The sequence below is a fragment of the Arachis hypogaea genome, chromosome 20, assembly GCF_003086295.3.
Source record: "Arachis hypogaea cultivar Tifrunner chromosome 20, arahy.Tifrunner.gnm2.J5K5, whole genome shotgun sequence".
In the NCBI taxonomy this organism is placed as follows: Eukaryota; Viridiplantae; Streptophyta; class Magnoliopsida; order Fabales; family Fabaceae; genus Arachis; species Arachis hypogaea.
Window position 1 is genome coordinate 122,425,805 of NC_092055.1, and position 20,966 is coordinate 122,446,770.

General features: G+C 36.1%; 1 long non-coding RNA gene across 2 annotated transcripts; it reads left to right on the forward strand.

Annotated features, from left to right (window-relative positions):
* Positions 1-1,610: 1,610 nt before the first annotated feature.
* Positions 1,611-20,509, forward strand: LOC112784747 (uncharacterized). Of its 2 annotated transcripts, XR_011878610.1 has the most exons (5): positions 1,611-2,749; positions 19,098-19,201; positions 19,315-19,579; positions 19,676-19,783; positions 19,853-20,509. It is a non-coding gene; the product is annotated as an uncharacterized lncRNA (long non-coding RNA). The 2 variants fall into 2 exon arrangements; XR_003194038.2 differs by having other exon boundaries at positions 19,098-19,579.
* Positions 20,510-20,966: the final 457 nt, after the last annotated feature.

Below are 20,966 nucleotides of genomic sequence, written 5' to 3' on the forward strand. Positions count from 1 at the left end.
TATCTTTTACTGAAAAAAAAAAGAATTTTTTCGAAACATTCTCTAAATGAGACGTAGGAAAAGCTGTAAGTCAAAAGAAACCATAGCCAACTGCTATTAGTTATTACTTATTAGTAATTGACATTTTGCTTATAAAAAAAGAAGGGGAAAAATAAAATGTCCTTCATCAGACCGTTGTTTTATATTTTATTTATTTATTAAAAAATTAATGTATTTAAAATTTAAATAAGAATGTATTTAGATTTTAGATACATCAATTTGTTAATAAGCTCAAAAAATAGAAGAGATAGTTAATTTAAGATAAAGAAGTATTTATCATTAAATATGGGGATTAACTTTCTTATTAATAAGATGATTCACCTAAAATTTTGAAACTTCTTAGGTTGAGCACTCGGTTATTCTATTCCTCTTCGTTTCTGTTCTTTCTCTTTTGTATTTTTTTCCCTCCTTTACCCCTTTTGCTATTATTTTAATTGTTGCTTGTAGTTTCAACTTTCAACATCACAGAAGACAAATCTGGTAACCATAACCGACAATTTTATTATTGACTTTTATGAAGAATTATTACGATTATAAAATAAGTCACTGCTAATAATTCTTATTTATAATGATTATAAAATAAAATATACAAGCAAATAAAATAACATATTCCCAAAAAAATTTAAATAAATAAATTATCCTCTCATGAATACAGGACTAGTTATTGTCATATGCCCAAATGGCATATGTACCCAGTCCAAGTATTTTAGATGCATACGTCTAACATTTATGTTAAAGGAAAATGACTTGGAAATAAAATATTCAAGTCCTTGAATCATGAACAATTGAACACAGATACGTGATGTTAATGTTACATCCTTTTTTAACTCACTCTGTGTCCTATTAAAAATAATTATAACAAATTGAGCATTATCGACAATGAAGATTGTTAAGTCGAAATTAAACATGACACATTTATATATAGATAAGAAGGCTGTGCCGATTGTGATGGCTAAAGATAGGTGCAACACAAACAGCCAAAGTCTTGTTTAAGCAACAAGCAATGAACAATAGTACAGATAAACACTACTAACAGTAAAATATAAATGTAAATTATTAAATAAAACAAAAATTATGTGTTCCCAAACTTGGAACTACTTATAGACTGAAAATCTTTTATCTGAATTAATTTTAAAATAGATTGATTCAGCCTTCTTATTTTACTTTCTCACCTTATTAATCAATGAATATGAACTTTTAAAAATCTATTTGCTTAAATAAAGGAGAAAAGAACAAATAGGTTCCTGACCTTTTGTTTCGCGAACATTTTTGTCTCTAACTATTGAAAAATACTTTTAAGTCCCTGACCTTCACAAAACTTGAACGGATCAGTCCCTGATGGAGATATTTGGACGGATCAGTCTCTGACGGAGGGACTGATCCGTCCAAATTTTGTGAAGGTCAGGGACTTAAAAGTATTTTTCAATGATCAGGACGAAAATGTCCACAAAAGATCAGGGACCTATTTGTCATTTTCTCTAAATAAAGAGAGTCTGCAGTTAGAGGCTTGTACTAGTAGCATATGTTGTGCCTCATTAAAAAGGTGCAGGAAATGAGTGCGTGGCGGGGAAACAAGAATAACAACTCCGGCAGACTACACAGACCAAGCAGCCGAAGTGATGGTGGAGGTGTCAAGGAAGGATGGAGAAGCTAACTAGCTAAGGGTAGTTTAGTAATGAAGACATTAAAGGGGGAGCTGATTTTGTGGGATATGAGATTGAGAGTTATGAGGATGCATCTGACAAAACCGTTACATGTGAATATAGTGGGCTGATAAAACTGTGTGTGAGAAATGTGCAAGGCCCAATAGCTCAATGAGGTACAAAAACGATGTAAGGATGTCGTTGGGCCCAGAGGAATTAATGGATCGGACAGGCCTTCATGTAGCGGTTTCAGGGGCTGGGTCGGATCAAATAGAAGCGGGTCGGGTTATGAAGAGTTCTGGAATCTGGAGTAGGGATCTTGGGAGGAAAAAGGAAGGCGACTCCAAATGCACGTTCAAGAGCAGGTGACGGTGCGGCTATCCTGATTCATGGAGAAGGAGGCCTTATCGATGGGGAAGGGAGGGGGAACGGTGAGCCCGACGGTGGTGCAGCGAATTATGCTGCACGATCAGCTTCGACGTCCTCCCCTAAGGACCATAGACACGACGGGATTTGGGAAGAGGAGCACCAACTTGCGAAGCCATCAATGGCGACGAGGGAAGAACCGGTGCGAAGCATTGACGGGGACAACGAGTCCGATGATCATCGCTAGATCGAGACTGATGATGAGAGTGGGTTTGAGGATGTGAACGACGTGAACGATGGTGAAGGGGCTTATTAGGTGGAGGGATATGGACTAGGTGCTGTGAAAACGACACGGAACAGTGAAACGGAGGTGATTGGTGAAGGAACGAGCGAAGCTAGGTGAAGGGAGATACGGTAGCATGCTTGCGTGATGAAGATGTTGGAGAACAGAGTATTGCGGGTAATGGTGAATCAGACACAAACGCCAGGAGTCTGGGGACCAGAGATAGGCAGAGTTTGGAGTTGGAAGAACAAATGATTACAAAAAAGAGAACATGGAGCTGGCAGTGGAATCTAGTGCAATACTTGTGAAGAGGATGATATAATGGCTATTCTTCAAACACGAAGAGATTGCATACAAGGGGAGATTGGCTAAACAAAAAGAGAAAGCAAGACGATACAGATTCAAAAATTCAAAAGAGGTATGTAAAAATTTTTTATCATGATATTTAGCTTTTGGAACGTTCGGAGATTGACAGGTGATAAAAAATTGAACATGATGAAAGATTTTAAAAAAAAAAACCTAAGTTAAATATGCTAAGTTTGATATAGACTAAGAGATAAATAGTGACAAAATTTGATATAGTTTGAATTTGGTAAAACAATATTGTAGGGTGGGAGTATGTAAGGTCTGAAGGTGCATTGGTTGATTTGTTGTTGATCTAGGATGAAATAATATTTAAAATGAGAAACTGCTACAAAAGGGAGAAATAGTTGTGTTGAAGGGATCTTGTTAAAAAATAATTTCAATTATGTATTTTGTTTGGCATATGGCACACATACAAGAGGCGAGAAACTTATTATGTAGGAAGAACTAAGCTATATAGCAGGATTATGCCAGATTCTATTCTGTTTTATGAGTGATTTTAATGAGATTGTACATGTGGAGGAGAGAAAAGGAGCTGATAGCTTAACAGCATCTGCTAGAGACTTTGGGAATTAGATACAGGATATGCAGCTGATGGACTTACCGATATATGATCGTAAATTTACATGGTTCAGGTGCTGATCATGTAGCCACCTCGATAGAGTTATGGTCAGTTTGGAATTGGTTGAGAAGTATCTAGAGATTCGATTAAAAGGTGGACCAAGGGGGTTATTAGATCATTGTCCAATGATTGTAGAAGATATGGAGTGGAGAAGTGAACCAAGACCCTTCCGGAACTTAGATTCTTGGTTTACACATGAGGACTTCCTAAGAATGGTGAAGAAGGAATGGAGAGGTTTGGGGAATGTACAATTTCACTGATAAACTGAAGGCTATAACAATCCCGTTGAAAAGATGGCATAAGGACAAATTTAGTGACATGGATAAGAAAATCAATATGTTTGAAGAAGAGATAAAGATAGATGATATGGTAAGTAGTGGAGTGCATGATGGTACGGTGGAGCCGAGGAGAAAGGCATTAATGAGATGTTGTGAGAAATGGTATGAAAGGAAAGAAATTCACTAGAAACAGATGTCACGGTCTCGACAGGCGAACGAAATGGACAAAAACACTAGGTACTTTCATAGCATAGCTTCAGCGAGAAGGAGAAACAATAAAATTGATGCTTTGGTGATTAATGGTAGGTTGGTAACGAATAAAGTCAGAATCAAGATTGCTATTCGAGAGTTCTATAAGGACTTGTATCATCAAGAGAGATCTACCATGGCGGGATTCAGAGATGGGTTGGTTAAACGCATAGATGATGATGAATCAAAAGCTTTGGAGGTGTTGCTGTCAGTTGAGGAGATCAGAGAGACAGTATAAGAATGTGGATCGTCTAAGGCGCCAGGAAGCGATGGATATAACATGAACTTCATTAAGAAAAGCTGGGATGAGACTGGTTCGAAATTTACGGCAGCCGTGATGAATTTCTTTCAGACAACCAGGTTACCTTCTGATACAAATATTACATGGGTGACGCTAGCACTAAAGTTTGTTGGAGCTAATGAGATCAAAGACCTTCGACCGATTAGTATGGTTAGTTGTGTGTACAAGGTAATTTTGAAGGTATTCGTTAGGAGGATGAGGACAGTTATACCAGGACTAGGGGTGGCAAGTGGGGAAGCCCGCCCTGCCCTGCCAAAAGCCCGCCCTTTGGCAGGCTGGCTCGCCCACCCTGCCTAATGAGGCGGTCCTAAAATCTCACCCCGTGGTGCGGAATTTATAACCCACAAACTAACCGGCAAGTGTACCGGGTCGTACCAAGTAATACCTCAAGTGAGTGATGGTCGATCCCATGAGAATTGATGGATCAAGCAACAATGATTGAGTGATTGGCTTAGTCAGACAAACAGAAAATGGTGTTTGGGAGTTCAAAAGCATTAAACAGTAGATTCAGAATATCAGAAGGCAGGTAGTAAATAAGTTGAGAATAATATATGGAGAAACAGTTAAGGTTTCAGAGTTATCTATTTTTTTGATTGACTTTTCTTACTAATTATTTTAATCATGCAAGATTTAATTCATGGCAAACCATATGTGACTAAACCCTAATTCGTTAGACCTTTTTAATCTCCTCTAACTCTCAAAAACTGCCAATTCCTTGGTCAATTAATTCCAATTAGAGGGTGAAGTTCAATTCTAGTTATATGCCACAGAAATCCTAATTTCCCAAATATAAGAGGATTATATGTCACGTATCCCGTTAAATGCAGATAATTAGAAATTTAGGAGAATATGTTTTCAAGCTGTTGTTCAAGTAAAGAGCTTTTCCAAGTTATACAAGAACTCAATTAGAAAGAGGGTCATATTTTCGTTCCACCCAATTTCATAAAATAAAGAACGAAAACAATTCTTGAATTATATGAATCAATACATGAATTAAAATAGAAAAACAATAGAATCAATCTATACAATAGACAGAGCTCCTAACCTTAACAGTGGAGGTTTAGTTACTCATGGTTCAGAGTGGAAACTAGGATTCTCTTAAACTGTAAATTAGAATGAGGTGGAATAATCGAGAAGAGAAGTTTCTTTTTTCTTTTATATCTAATCCTATTTAATTTAAAATTTATTTTCTAAAACTAAAATAATATCTTTTCCTATTTTAAAATAAAAATAAAGTTTAAATTAGAATTAATTAAAGCAATCCGCGCGTCTTCAATTGATGAATGGGGACCACTTGCTTCCTTAATAATCCACGCCTAACTTGGCGTGGGTTGCGCCTTACTTGAGTGGCACAGTGAGGAAGGGCATTTGATGCTCATAGCTTGCGCATCACTTGAATGAAAAGTGTGCCTAACTTGGAGTGCCTTCTCAAAAATTGGATGCTGTTGATGTGTCTTGTGCCTAACTCAAGCTTTAGTGCGCCTTACTTGGGGTCACGCTCATTGTTGTGTGTTGTTGATGAGCACTGCACCTAACTTGAGATTTCTCAAGTTAGGCACAGCCTAGGCAGAGCTTATTGGGTGTTCTTCTTTCATCCTTGCGGCTAACTTGAAAAATCTCAAGTTAGGCGCAACCTTGGCTGCGCTGGTGGAGAAGAAGTATGGACTATTATACATCGTTGGAAAGCTCTGGAAGTTAGCTTTCCAATGCCACTGGAATCACGTTCATTGGACCTCGGTAGCTCGAGATATTTTAAGTTTGAGTGCAGAGAGGTCAGGGTTGACAACATCATTCGCCTTCTTCTCTTTTTCTGCGGAAACTCCATCAAATCCAGCCAAATGCTACCTAAAGTAAACAGAATTGCACACGACTCAAAGTAACATCCATAGTAGCTAAAAGATAATTAATTCTTAATTAAACTCAACAAATTAAATGCAAATTCACTAGGAAAAGATAGGAAAGATGCTCACGCATCACCCCGCCCCGCCTAACAGCGGATTGGCGAGCTGGTGGGCTTGGCCCGCCAATCTCCTTTTTTATTTTTTTACTATTAAGTATGAAATAATATAAATTACCAAAAAAGTATTAAATAATATATATAATTTCACAACTATTTTAATAAATTTATAATTTCTAAAGACAAAAAATTATAATTTCTAAATTAATAAACATTAAAATATAAATATGTAATAAACATAATCATAAATCAAGTTTTTTGAAACAAAATAATAAAACTAACATTGTCCAAAGTAAAATAAATATTTTCCAAAATATATAATTAAACATCTACAAGTTTAGAACATAATCAATCAAACGTAAAACATAATCCAAAACACTAAATTAGAACATCTTCCAAAAAACTCTAAATCCGGCGGGGAAGCCCTCCCCGCCCGCCATAACCCACGGTTTAAGCGGTGCGGGTTAGGCGGACTTTTGATGTATGGCGGTCTCAATTTTCCAATCCAACCCGCCTTTTTTTGTGGGTTAGGCGGGCCGACTTGGTGGGTTTAGGCCTGTTTGTCACCCCTAGCCAGGACTAGTAGGGGAGACTCAGAGTGCATTTGTTAAAAGTCAAAAAATTCATGATTGAGCACTTATTACTTATGAAATGTTGCACTAGCTCAAACTGAGAAAAAAGAAAGCAGCAATTATCAAGTTTAATTTTCAAAAGACATATGATAAGGTCAAGTAGAGCTTTGTGGATGTAACACCCTAATACCGTAAGTCTTACCTCATGCCATAAAGCAAAAGATATTAAAGCGTCATGACAATTCTAAAGCTTGTACGATAAAATATAAAGAAATAATAATAATACTAAAAGCCCGATGAAGAAATAAAGCTCAAAAACAGAGATACAAAAGCGTGAAGTGTTCACACGATAACTAAAGTGTCATGACAATTCTAAAGCTTGTACGATAAAATATAAAGAAATAATAATAATACTAAAATCCCGATGAAGAAATAAAGCTCAAAAATAGAGATACAAAAGCGCGAAGCGTTCACACGATAACTAAAAGCGTAAAGGATAAGATACAGCTACAAGATAACAAAGGTATATGTAGATATAAAAGCATAATAGTCATAGAATACTAACCGCAGCTTGTGGAGTTTAGGTCGACTAGTTATATACAGACATAACGGAGTTTGGTAAGTTAAAACAACATATACATCTATCTCTCAAATCAAGCTTCTAAGGAAACAAGTCTAAGATACAAAAGAGAGAGAACTATGATAAGATATCCCAAAAAGTACAAAAGACGATAAGGATCCTCCGCTCTGTCACCATCTCGCAACTCATCGAGATAGGTTACAACCTGCATATGAAAAACAACAACAGAATATGGTATGAGAATCGGAGATTCTCAGTATGATAACACTGCCCAGTAATGTAAGATATAAGATTTCGGGATGCCACAGGCAATCCTAGAACTTCACACCAAGCATAAGATTCAACTTATAAAACAGTTTAATAAAAAAAAATCCTTAATTAGGTTATCTAACTTAGGAAATTTCTAAACTATCATTTCACCGCTGTCCCACAGCCTTCACCAGCCTACCTCCATGCGATCCTATCATCACTGCCTACCAAACCTCCTCAATCCCAGCAGAAAATACAAGTAATGGCATACAAGTAAAACACAAGTATAATAATGTATATCAAGTAATTCAAGAAGCATTTAAGCATGTTATACAATTAGGCAAAACAATGCAAGTTAGCAAAACAAGCAAACATATAGAATATGCACATGATGAATGCTTGTCCTATTTGGCAGTGATATCACATTGTCGGTTCAACTGCCAACCCGACACATTCCCATGGGAATGTCGCCTTTTGGTCACGAATATAAGTGGGATCCCCCATGGATATAGTGCCGGGCACACTCTTGTGATCCGAAAGGATGCGAGCGGGATACTCTACCACAGATCTCACATCTCAACGTAAGCGGGATTAACCACCGTCCTTGCCAAGCGCATAGCGTCTCAACAATACCAGTATAAAACAATATATCAGTAGTTTTAAGAAATCATTTTCAGTACTTAGTAACGTCATCATTTAACCCCGAGTCCTAAACTCGTTTCAAACAGAATCAGTGCGTAATTCCACAACTTATCACATTAATCATCATTGCAGTACTCTGCCATCTCACTCAATTAATCCATCCTCAGTACCCTAGAAACCTAAGTCTCTGTCTTCTAACTCATCTTTAGTAATATTAGGACCTAATTACTAGATAGTATTCTTAAACAGTACTTAAAGAAGATTAAAAAGCTATAGAACCTTTAAAAACGAAGAAAAATAATTTTTCAGTAAAACAGGGGTCTCGCGTATGCAAGCCCTTGTCCCGTGTACGCATTCTGTTAAAAATGGATGGTCGCGTACGCGACCTTCTGCTCGCGTATGCGAGTGTCCCAATCCGAATGGAATGCTCGCGTCGCGTGTCAAATTTTCGCGTACGCAAAGGTAAAAATTTGCACGTCCACATACGCATGAAGTGCTCGCGTACGCGAGATGCCCAGGCAATGAAGAATGCTCGCGCTGCGTGTACTGTGTCGTGTACGCATGCTGTACCAGACTTTGAAAAATTTAAAGTTGCAGAATTTCAGTTTTAAAACACCAAACTTTAAATGGTCATAACTTCCTCTACAAAACTTCATTTTCCTGAAACTTTATATCATTTTAAAGCTCTTGAAATAACCTTTAATTTAAAACAAAGATCATCCAATTTTAGTATTTGAGGCTCAAGTTATGCTCTACCAAAGATTGTCAAAAAACCAAGTTTTACAAATTCAGCAAGGTTCTCTAAATTTCAAAACTTCACATCCAAAACCATTTCATAACATTCTAATGCACACCAAATTTCACCATTCATTCCCAAAATTCACATCCATATGTCTCCTCACCTACCAATTGACTTCCTTTATCATTTGAAACCTATTTCATTCAACTTTTCTAACATAATTCAACAAAATCCACAATTTCTACCTCAAGATTCCATCCTTAGTAATTTTGGCACATTCTCATTATTCATAAGCATCATTAATCATACATGATCATAAATCCCCATAGTTATCACAATCCAACCCCGACATCAAAATCAACATCATAAATCATCATAATAATCAATACCATCATACATTATCAATTCAACAATTACCAACAACCAATTCAATCCTATCCTAAAGTCCACTAGCCTAAGTGTCCATAAATATTATATAGAGAAAATCAAAACCTTACTTTGGCAGATTTCCAATATGCACAAAATACCAAATTTGATTCCAATCAAGCTTTCAACCAAAACCAAGCCACCAATTCAAGTCCAAATACTCCCAAATAGCTAAGACAACACAAATTACTCCATTCAAGCTAAAATCATATAACTCACCATAAATCAACCTCTAGTTTTAACAAATTCACAAATTAACAAAGGTAAAGAGTTTCTTTACCTTTGTAGACAAAGTGGAGAAAAGGCTCAGTTTATAGAAAGCCAAAGTGCTCAATAAATCTGGCAAGTTGGTTCTCATCAAATCAGTCCTAAATAGCTTGCCAGTATACTACCTAAGTCTGTATAAGATGCCGAAGGCGGTTGCAAATAAGTTGATATCACTGCAGAGGAGGTTCATGTGGAGTAAGGAGGATGGCAGAAATGGCATGGGGATGGTGAGATAAGAAGTAGTGCAGGCTCCAAAAAAGTTAGGTGGTCTAGGGGTAGGAGATGTGGTGATCCGTAGTACAACATTACTATTTAAGTGGTGATGGCGCTTCTCAAAGGAAGAGTGTCCGTTATGGAATAAGGTAATTTGCTCCTACAACAATATGAATCCCAATGTGATGTTATCCCATCAGTCAATACCTACAAGAAAGGTCCGTAGAAGGATATCTGTCAACTACAGATCAAGGAGCAACATGATGAAAATTTCCAAACTTACTATCCGAAAGTATACCAAGTCGTACAAAGTAATACCACGTGAGTGGATTATCGTTTTCACGAGGATTAACAAATTAAGCAAGCACTGGTTAATTGATTATTGTAGTCAGACAATCAAAATTTATAATTTCAATGACAAATAGCATAAAACAGTGAATTAAATAAAGCAAGCAGTAAGTGTGTGAGGAGATAATATGAGAGAAAAGTTAAAGTATCGGAGTTATTTAAATTTCCAAATTAACCATTATTATTATTATCTACTTTTATCATGCAAAGATATAATTCATGGCAAACCCTAAGTAATTAAACCCCAATCCCTTGACAATTCAATTTCTCCTAACCTAGTCAACCGTCAATTCCTTGAACAATTAATTATGTTAGGAGATTAAATACAATGTCTGGGTTAAGGGCCACATAATTCTCAAGAACCAATCCTAATTGATTTTATATCACTTATCAAATTAGTTTTATACAATTGAAGAATTATGAGAAAGAGTTTCTAGCTTAATTCCAAAGATGAACTTTTTCAAGATTAAAGTTATTTTCCAATACACTCTAATGCTTAATATGTAGAACGAAACTCGATCCTTGAAGAAAACATCAGTGCATTAATCAAAATAGAAGAACAGTAATATCAATCCATCAAAATAGATTGAGCTCCTAACCTTAACAATGGAGGTTTAGTTGCTCATGGTGCAGATGAAATAAAATCCTAATATTTCTAAAACTCCAAACGGAACAAAGGGAAGAAGAAAAACTGCTAGGTCTTCCAATCTCCCTTTTTAAAGTAATCCTAATTGTTCAAAAATTAAATTTTCCAAAAACCTAATTGGTGCACGAAACTGGCTCCGCACATTTTGAACAGATAGACCGGCAAGTATATCGGGTCATCCAAGTAATACCCCAGGTGAGTGAAGGTCGATCCCACGGAGATTGTTGGTTTGAGAAAGTAGTGGTTATCTTGCAGATCTTAGTTAGGTGGATAAAAATTATAGTTTCTCACAGAAAACACATAAAATAGAATAAATAAATAAAACATTACTAGATAGGTGGAAAATCAATGGTATGAGAACGGTTAAGGCTTCGGAGATGCTTTGTCTTTCCATATTAACTTTTCTTACTGTCTACGTCAATAACTTTCTGACTCATTCAATGGCAGCCGTAAGTGATTAACTCATGTCCTCTCATCAAGTTAACCTCCTCCACTGCAGCAATCCACCATGTTGTAAGTGACTCATGTCCTCTCATCAAGCCACCTCTAGGTTTCTCACTGTAGCAGAAGATGAAGCTCTAAGCAATCAACTCGCCTTCATGATCCTACTCAAGGTGCCACAGACAAGGTAGATCTTTCGGATCAGGGAACACTGCTTCTCAAACTCTAGCCTTAGCGCCACAGAGACCTCACTTACCCACGGTCAACAGGATTTCATGTCATGTATCCAAAGTTGCCCAGGTACTCTATTGGAATCCGTAATGCAATCTCTAGTTTTAGTTCAATGCTATCCGGGTCAGGACTCGCACGGAACCCATGTAGAACAAGGGTGATTGTCACGGGTCACCTTCAATTCATGAGATGAAGAACGAGAATGCATAAGAGAATAGAATCAGACATATTGAACTAGAATGGTAATATTATTAATCCATGAAACTCAGCAAAACTCCTAACTTAAACCTTAGGAGGTTAGTGACTCATGCTGTTCGAAAATACAATGAAAAACGTGAAATTGGACAAGAGTCCTCTAACATGGGTGAACTTTTGTCTATATATACTAATCTGCTAACTAAGAATTACAAAAATAAGATAAACTAGTCTTGTAGTGTAAAAACCCACTTTTCGGGCCCACTTGGTGAGTGTTTGGGCTGAGCTTGAGTGAATTCCACGAGCTAGTACCCCTTAGGGGCATTGAACGCTGGCTTGGGACTCCCTTTTGGGCGTTGGACGGCAGCTGCTCCCCTGTGGGCGCTGGACGCCATGAATGGGGCTGGTGGCTGACGTTGAACGCCAGTTTTGGGCCTTTATTTCCAAAGCAAAGTATGAACTATTATATATTTTTGGAAAGCCCTGGATGTTAGCTTTCCATAGTCGTTGAGAGCGCGCCATTTGGACTTCTGTAGCTCCAGAAAAGCTCTTTTGAGTGCACGGAGGTCAGATCTTGATAACATCTGCAGTCCTTTCTCTGTCTCTGAATCAGACTTTTGCTCAAGCTCCTCAATTTCAGCCAAAAAATACTTGAAATCACCATAAAACATACAAACTCAAAGTAGAATCCACAAATGTGACTTTTGCACTAAAACTTATGAAAACATAATAAAACTTAAACAAAACATAATGAAAACTATATGAAAATGATACCAAAAAGCGTATAAAATATCCTTTCATCACTAATCATATCTTTTCTTTATCCCTTTAATCCTACAAAATCAGAATGATTGATTTCGGGTTGGGCTGTGTGCGGATTAACGGCGCTAAACGCCGGTTTGGTGGCGCCAAACGCCACCTTTGAGGCAAATGGAACACTCCTTTCTGCAGGTCTGGCACTGGACCCAGGACAGGTGGTGCTAAAGGCCGCCAGTCCCGAGAAGAATTGCGTGGAATCCTTGGTCTGGCGCTAAACGCTGGAAGAGTGGATTTTAGCCCCACAGCCCCAGAGAGATAATGATACTGAGACGTGGAGTGACGTTGAATGCCAATGTCATGGCGTTGAACGCTGTGAGTCCAAAGAGTAATCATAAACTATTGTTGAAAAGTTTTGGAAGTTAACTTCCTAATGTCACTTGAACCGCATCATTTGGACCTCTATAGCTCAAGTTATGTTTGTTGGAGTATGAAGAGGTCAGAGTTGAGAGCATCTATGAATTCTCTTTCCACTTCTTTTCAATTCTTGGTTTCTCCTTGTTCTTTTATTTAAAATTTCAATACTTTCCTACGTAAATTAAAGCTCAAAGAAACTCCAAGAAATATTCATTAAAAGCATAAGAATCTTAATAAAAATAAGAAGATCACTAACTTTATTCAAAGAAATAATAACTAAAAACAAGTAAAGATGCCCATGTATCACAACAAGTGAGAGATAAGATGATTACTGGGCTAACTATAGAGGTAAGTGATAGTAGAAGGACTCATTTTTGGGAGGATGTCTAGCTACAAAGTGGTTTATTGAAAGATTAGTTTCTGAGACTCTTTTCACTTTCAAACCAAAGAGGATTCGTCATAGGGAATTGTGGGTTTTGGGACGGGATACAGTAGATTTGGAACTTTCAATAGAGGCGAGAGTTATTCCAATGGGAGTTGAATTTAGTGAATTAGTTACATAATAAATTGAGGCCAATTACACTAGTATATGACAGAGAGGATAGAGTTGTGTGAAAATTTGATAGGCAAGGAGTTTTTACTACTAACTCATTTGTACAGGTCTTACAGGAAGAAACAGCTCCTGAGGAAGTCACAAGCTACAGCTTCACTATAACTATTTAGAGAGGATTAGTTCCACCAAGAGTATATTTGTTTATTTGGTTTGTGTTAATTGGTTGAGAAAATACAAAAGAAAGACTGAGTAGAATAGGAATAGTGAACAGTGACAATGTATGTGTCTTGTATAAGAAGGAGGTTGAATATATTCTTTACTTATTTCTTGGTTGTGATTTTACTTGACATGTGTGGTATGCATGGTTAGCTGTTTTTGGGAGTTTATGGTCCATTCTAGGCTCAATGAAGGAACACTTTAAAAGTTGGACAGGAAGTCACAATATATAGAAAGGAGGAGACAAAGAAGTGGTTGATGTGCTTCTTTACTATTGTTTGGAATATTTGTTTAGAAAGGAATAGAAGGATCTTCTAAAAGGAGGAAGCCAGCTTGGAGGATATTATCAACAAGTCTTCAATTAGTTACAAGGAATGGACTGAGACAGGTCCCTCTCATTGTTGATAGCAATACCGGAGATGATAATGGGACTAGTGTTTTATTTTTCTCCTATGTTTGTTTGTTGTTATTGTTCCTTTGTCGCTCCACTTTATTGTGTTGAGCTCCTTTCTTTTTTTAAAAAAAAATTACATCCAGATTCGAGTCTTAGTGGAGACACTAGGGTAGCATTTGGTTTATGTCTATGTCTCAATGAGACATGGATACGGTGACACATGTCTGCTGTTTGGTTTGGTGAGCACAGATTTTCGAAGGACTCGGATGGAAACGGAGACACCAAATTTGTGTACCTCCAATTTGGTGAAACACTGAGACACAACTTGTGAGACACTAATTTTTTACTCTTTTATCCTTATTCAATTTTTAAATTTTCAAAATTTGTCCTCTTATCTCCCCAAACCTTTTTTTAATGAAGGATAATTCAATCTTTTTCAAATATTTGTGTCTTATTCATTATTTTTGCCAAACACAGTACATAGATACAAATATTTTATGTCTATGTCTTTAATGTCTGTGTCTATATCTCATCCTATACATCAACCAAACGGAGCCTAGATGAATTCTTTAAGTAGTGTTGTAGTGTGTGTAAGTGTGTGTGAATTGTATGATAAAAAAAAAGAGGATCCTGTCCTATCAATTTAAGCGTGGAGCAAGCCTAGATTATCAACAAACTTCTTAAAGTTTTTTTCTATTAGTTCGGGTAAAAAAATTAACTGAAAAAATTAAATTTTTCTCTAAAAATGTGTTATAGTGCTAGAAGTGAAATGAACAATTTTCTTAATTTATTTAGAGTTGAAGACTTGGATAAATATTTAAGTTTTCTTATCATTCATTCAAGAGTTACCAAGAAAACATATAAGGAGATTAAAGCAATAATCATAAAAAGGCTTAACAGTCGGAAAGCCTCCCCTCTGCCCTCTTTTCCTAAATAGCATAATTATTCTAATGAAATTTATACTTTCTTCTATTCTAATATATATACATTATGTAAATTGTTGTTTTATCCTCTTTTTGATTACAAATGGAGTTTCATTTAGAAAGAGACTGATCAATCTAAGAAAGTTCACCTTATGAATTGCAGAATTGTTAGAGGCTTTAAGAAATTCAATGGGTTGTGCATTCATCAGTCTAAAGATCTAAACCATATATACATAACAAAAATTGGTTAAGATTTGATTGAGAAAAAAGACTTTCTTTAGTCTAGAATGTTGAGAGTCAAATATAGATGCGAAAATAATATTATTCCTATTATTGATAGAAAAAACAACACCAACTTTTGGAAAGACATTTGCTCTCCATAGAAAAATGTCCAAGCCAATTCTATTTGATGGGAGATGGTTCAAGAATTAACTTCTGGGAGCATAACTAAGTACCTAGCCTTAGGTGCTTGGATCAACATACTGTGCAGGTAAATTTAATTTATGAATTTAGATATTCTCTCACAAACTTTCTTACTATTTCAAGGTATTGGAATGTTGACAAACTTAAGAATTGATTATTTGACATGATTATTCAAAAGGTTGCAACTCTCTCTTTGCCATCTCTATTGAAAGAAAGTGATGACATTGCTTGTGTGCTCTTTTCGGGTGTTTTTTTCCCTTGAAAACTACCTACCACTCTATCAAAGAAAATCCTAGAGCTTCAATCACATTTTCAACCTAATTTGGAGATGGAGAGGTTTAAAAAAGATTCGTTTGTTTCTTTGGTTGATAGCTCATGATGCAACCCTCACTAGTGCCAAAAGAAATAGAAGACACATGACTACATGTTCAAGTTGTCCTCGTTGTAATAACAATATAGAGAATTCTTTCCATGTCCTTTGAGATTGCCACTTTGCTAAAACAGTTTGGTGTCTCCTGCACACTTGAACCCCTAATAGAGATTTATACTCAATAGAATAGACAGTCTAATCAGTAATTTGTATCATTCAAATGACTGGTCTTTTTTTTTTGGTATGATAGTATTCTCATTGTGGTTCTTCCAAAATAAGTTTGTCTTTAAAAAAAGTCTCTAACCCTAAAGATGTGGCCGAGTTGATTAACGCTGGGAGTTTGGAAATTATCAAAGTCATGACGTGCTATATCATTCTTAGAAGTCATAACATTGCTTATAATCATCTAATTCGTTGGTAACCACTGAGTAAAAAGTTTCTAAGAATTAACATGGATGGCTCCTTCTTTACTCACTCAAATAATACAGTTTTTGGCGGTGTCATTCGTGATCACTTGGGGAGGTTTGTTAAAGGCTTTTCTTGCAAACTTAAGGTGTTGTTCGATAATGCATGCCGAATTGTGGGGAATCATTAAAGGTCTTCAACTCACACTAGCAAATGGCTACAATTATATTATTGTTGAATCAGATTCTATGATGGTGATAAACTTCATTAGAGATAGTTGCCCTGCTTATTATCCCTATGCTACTCTTCTTTAGAACATCAAAATTTTGATTAACCGTATTTAGCAAATTCAATGGAGCTATACTCTTTGCAAAGCCAATTCCATGGCAAACAAGCTCACTAAATCTGGACAAAACCTTCCTTATGGCTTCTATATCTTCGAATCTCCTCTTGCTTCCATTTTATAGGCCCTATACTTCGATGGTTTAGGGTCTCTTAGATTAAAAGGATGTAGTTAGTTTTGTTTTTGCATGCTTTCTTTGTTTTTTTTTTCTTTGGGGTCTTTGATCCCTTACTTTAATAAAAAAAATGATTTAAAGTAAACTAAACAGATAATAAATATATTGTAACTTTATAATTATCTATTTCAACTTAATGTTGTAAATGATTTGAAGTCACCGCATAATATTTTTAATATTTGTAGCATATTGATATTATTTTTGTTGACAGTAAATTAATAGTTTCTATCTATAAGAATGCGTATATAGCAATGTTAATATGATCTTGACAATAAATTAACAGCTTCTATATATAAGAATGCTTATATAGCAATGTTAATATTATCTTAATTTAATACGATGATTCACTACAAGAAAAACGCTGAATACCGTCGGACTTATCGGTAGATTTAGTGGTGGATTTAGCGGCGATTTTTCCGATAGTCACGAGTGAAAATTCGTTCCCAAAAAAACTTACAGTCAGAATATATAATTCATCCTTAATTCCAATGGTAATAAGAGGTGTGAAAATTTACTTTATAAGTGCCAATGTTACTATCGTAAAATTTTTTTATGGCAATATGAGTTAGTGAAACGCATCGTTTTGGAAAGCAAACGACACCTTACCTTCGAATATATCCGCCCGTAAATCCGACAGTAAAAATTGAATGAAATTTGAATTCAAAAACCCTTCTCCCTCACTTATGCAACTTCACCCTCTCTTCTCTCCTTCTCTCCCACCTTGGTTTTTCCTCTCCTCTCCCTTGTAACGTCGTCATCGCTGCCAGGGGTTCCATCATCGTCGCTACTGCCTCGTATTGGGTTGTCGTCGCTGCTGTCTCCTACTAGTCCTCCTTCAAAGTACTACTGAGTCTTTTTCCTGCAGGTTTTTGAACCAATTTTTCTTTTAATTCCATTAATTTTAGTTTAATTTATTTTATGTTTGATTAGAATTTCAGTTTTAAATTTTGAATCAGTTTTATGGTTAGTTCAATTTAGTTTTTTTATTTTTGTGATTTAGGTTGTTAAGATAGGTTTGATTTAAGGTATTAGGTTTTAAGTTGTTTGGATATTATCCTAAAAATGTTGTGAATTGTTGCTGCTAGGGTATTATACTTGTTAATTGATGTTGAGAAAATGCTAGGTTGTGCTACTTGATGTGTTTCATGATTTTGCACGCCAAATATTTGTAAAAATGGCTCAAAGAGTTCTTAATAAAATTTTGTTATTATGCATTGATGATTGAATATGATGTATTTTTAATTTTTTGAATGATTGAGGCTTTATCCAATAATACAAGATTAATAAAATTGGCCTTATGTAACTCAGTTATGTCAATTTTGTATGTTTAATTGTCCGTAGCTACCATCTGATTTACATCAGTTGATTATATTAGGCATATTGAATAGTATTGATGGTGGATTGCTTGAGATGTTACTATTTGTAATAATTGAGTTTTTGGTGTGTATGTCATGATATAATGCCACACTGGTTTAAGTTTTGATAATTATTTTTGTAATAATTATTTTTGTGACTTGTGTTTGCTGGTATGTTCTTTGCAAATATGACTACAGGCAGAGGTCTCACGAATCGACCTCGTGGTTAGGGTAGAGGGAGGGTATTTACTGGTACCCCTGATACTTCTCGGTCATCGTCTTCTACTCCAATTACTCTTGGAACGCCATAGGCAATTGGGGCATAGGATTAACCGTTCATCATGGTCCCTAACCCCAATTACGTGCCTCCTTCTGTTGCGCCATCCCCACCACCAGGAAGTCGTTCGAATAGCTCACAAGAGTGGACTCCTCCACCACCTCCATCTGCTCAGTAGCCGCCGACTTCGACAATGATGACACCTCTAACGACAGATACCGTGGTGCCGGATTCATCTCATGGATCCCAGCCCATTGCCTTTCTATGACCACCCGTCATATGGATGATGATTTGGCCTGATAGTTTGACGTCCTGAGTACTATTTTAATTTTTTTTCAATGAAATGTAGTTATTTTACTTTAGTTAGATTCAATTTTCTGGTTTTAGTAGATTTAGGTTGTTAAGATAGGTTCAACTACTGAAAGGGTTTGCGAATTCTTGATTGGTGATGGATATTGCTACTTAAGTTATATAATTCCATGTTGGTTTAGTTTTAGTTAGTAATTTTCTAGTTTTAGTGCATTTAGGTTGTTAAGATAGGTTCGATTTAGGTTAGTAGGTTTGAACTGCTGAAAGTGTTTGAGAATTCTTGATTGTTGATGGATGTTGCTGCTTAAGTCATATAATTTGATATTGGTTTGTTTGTGAATTGTTTAAGTGAATTATTGATGGATAGAGTTTTTGGCGCCTTCTAGTTATAGATAAAATTCTGTCGAAATTTCTAAAAAATCTAAGTATAATTGAAGTTTATAGGTTACTTCAAATAGTTTTTTTTAGTAAACTACTAATATTAAGTTTTCCATTGATAGATTTGTGCCAAATAACAATGCATGTACACAGGAATATACTAATGTCATCAAGATGATGGATGACCACCTATGGTCGAACTACAAGAAGATCCCTGCTAAGACTAGAGAGCGATGGTTTCAAAAGTGGCCTGGGCGGTAAAAACTCAACATTTTCAAACTTTAGTTTATGTCTTCTATTTTGTTTAATTATGTATTTAATTTTGATTAATTAGTGCTAAATGTTCTTTGTGTAAGAAAAATTTATATAGGACAAGACTCACGATGCCATGAGCAGGAAGATCTTCGACCATCGGATGACTAGACGACTTCAGCAGATGATGGGGAATGTACGAGAGGTGCAACCACCTCACTGTTTGGCTCCACCTATACATCGCGAAGGCACTATACCTCCATTGGGAGACTGATGAGAGGTTCAGACATCGCCGTCTTACGCATAAAGCCAACAGGGCATCAGCCAAGTCATCGAAGTATACTGGTGGGTCAATGACTTTTATGAAGACAAAGGTCAGACTGGTATGTAACTTGTTTTATTTTGTTATTAAGTTTGTTTTGTCTTTGAAATATAATGTCATTATTACTTGATTTAACATATTGCTTCAACATGTATAGTCTAAGTCGTTGGATCGTGATGTGACGATGGCGGTAGCCTTCAAGTATACTCGCACCTTGAAGGAGAACAAGGAGAGATTTGTTAATTAGCAGTCTGCAGATTATTATGTGAGTAAACATCATGTGATATAAAATTTTCAATTAACTGCAGTCCTAATCATAACATGTGTTACACAGGAGTCCTACACACAGAGATTGGAGGTCGCAACCTAGCAATATCAGCATATTGGAGACGACGACAACTACTCTGCTTCCTCAGAAGTCAATCCTGACACGGTTTGGCACGAGACCGCATATGAGCTGTACAAGAATCGCATTTAAGAGTTGGGATTGTTCTTCGCCAACAACCTCTGCACTTTCACATTGAGACCATCAACTGCCTCTACCACCAGTTAGCATGTCAATCCCGAGCACGACGTCGATTTGAGGTAGTAGGTGTTGGAGCTCACCTAAAGCCTTCACCAAGAAGGTCAACAGCTGCAGCAGTCTGAGAAAAGGTATCAGGAGATCCTCACACGCATGTCAGCCACAAATTCTCTCAAGCTGGAGTGGAGGCGAGAGTTGGAGTGGCTTCAGCGGATGGAGTAACAGATGGCGATATACCAAGATCAGATGCGCACCGGTGGCTGGTGGCAGCAGCACTGCTGGAGGGGCACCAGCATCACCGCCTTAGCAAGACCAACTGGGGGATGACGACGACGACTATCAGGATCTTTACTGATTAGAGTATTGTTCTAGATTGTTTCATTGTATTTTATTTATTTGATTTTTCATTTTATTTGTACACTTGATATTTAATTTACCATATTTAATTTTTATTATTTAGAATTTGACTACTAGTTATAAAAAAAATAAATTTAAATAAAAAATAAAAAATAATTTGACAATTAATTGTGTTTAATTTTTCTTTTAAAATTTGAATTTTCTACCAGATTTATCGTCGGACAAATCCGACAATCATTAGGCGGAAAAAAAAATAGTGGAGCGCTAAAATTACTGGCAAAAACGAAAATAGTAGAGCGCCAAAATTCGACGATAATTAATTACCGGCAAGAGTTATACTATCGGATTCGTTCTGACAAAAAATCCTCCGATACTCAACATTTTTTGTAGTGACTTAGAATTTGTTTGGGTGTTATTAAATTGATAAGAGAATGTCTTTTTTTACTTTTTGATATATTTAACAAATTTTTAATAATATAAATAAAAGTATTAAAAAAATAAAAAATATTATTTTTTCAAAGCTACAACTTATATCTCGCAAAAAACATTTACTTAAAAAAAGATGTTT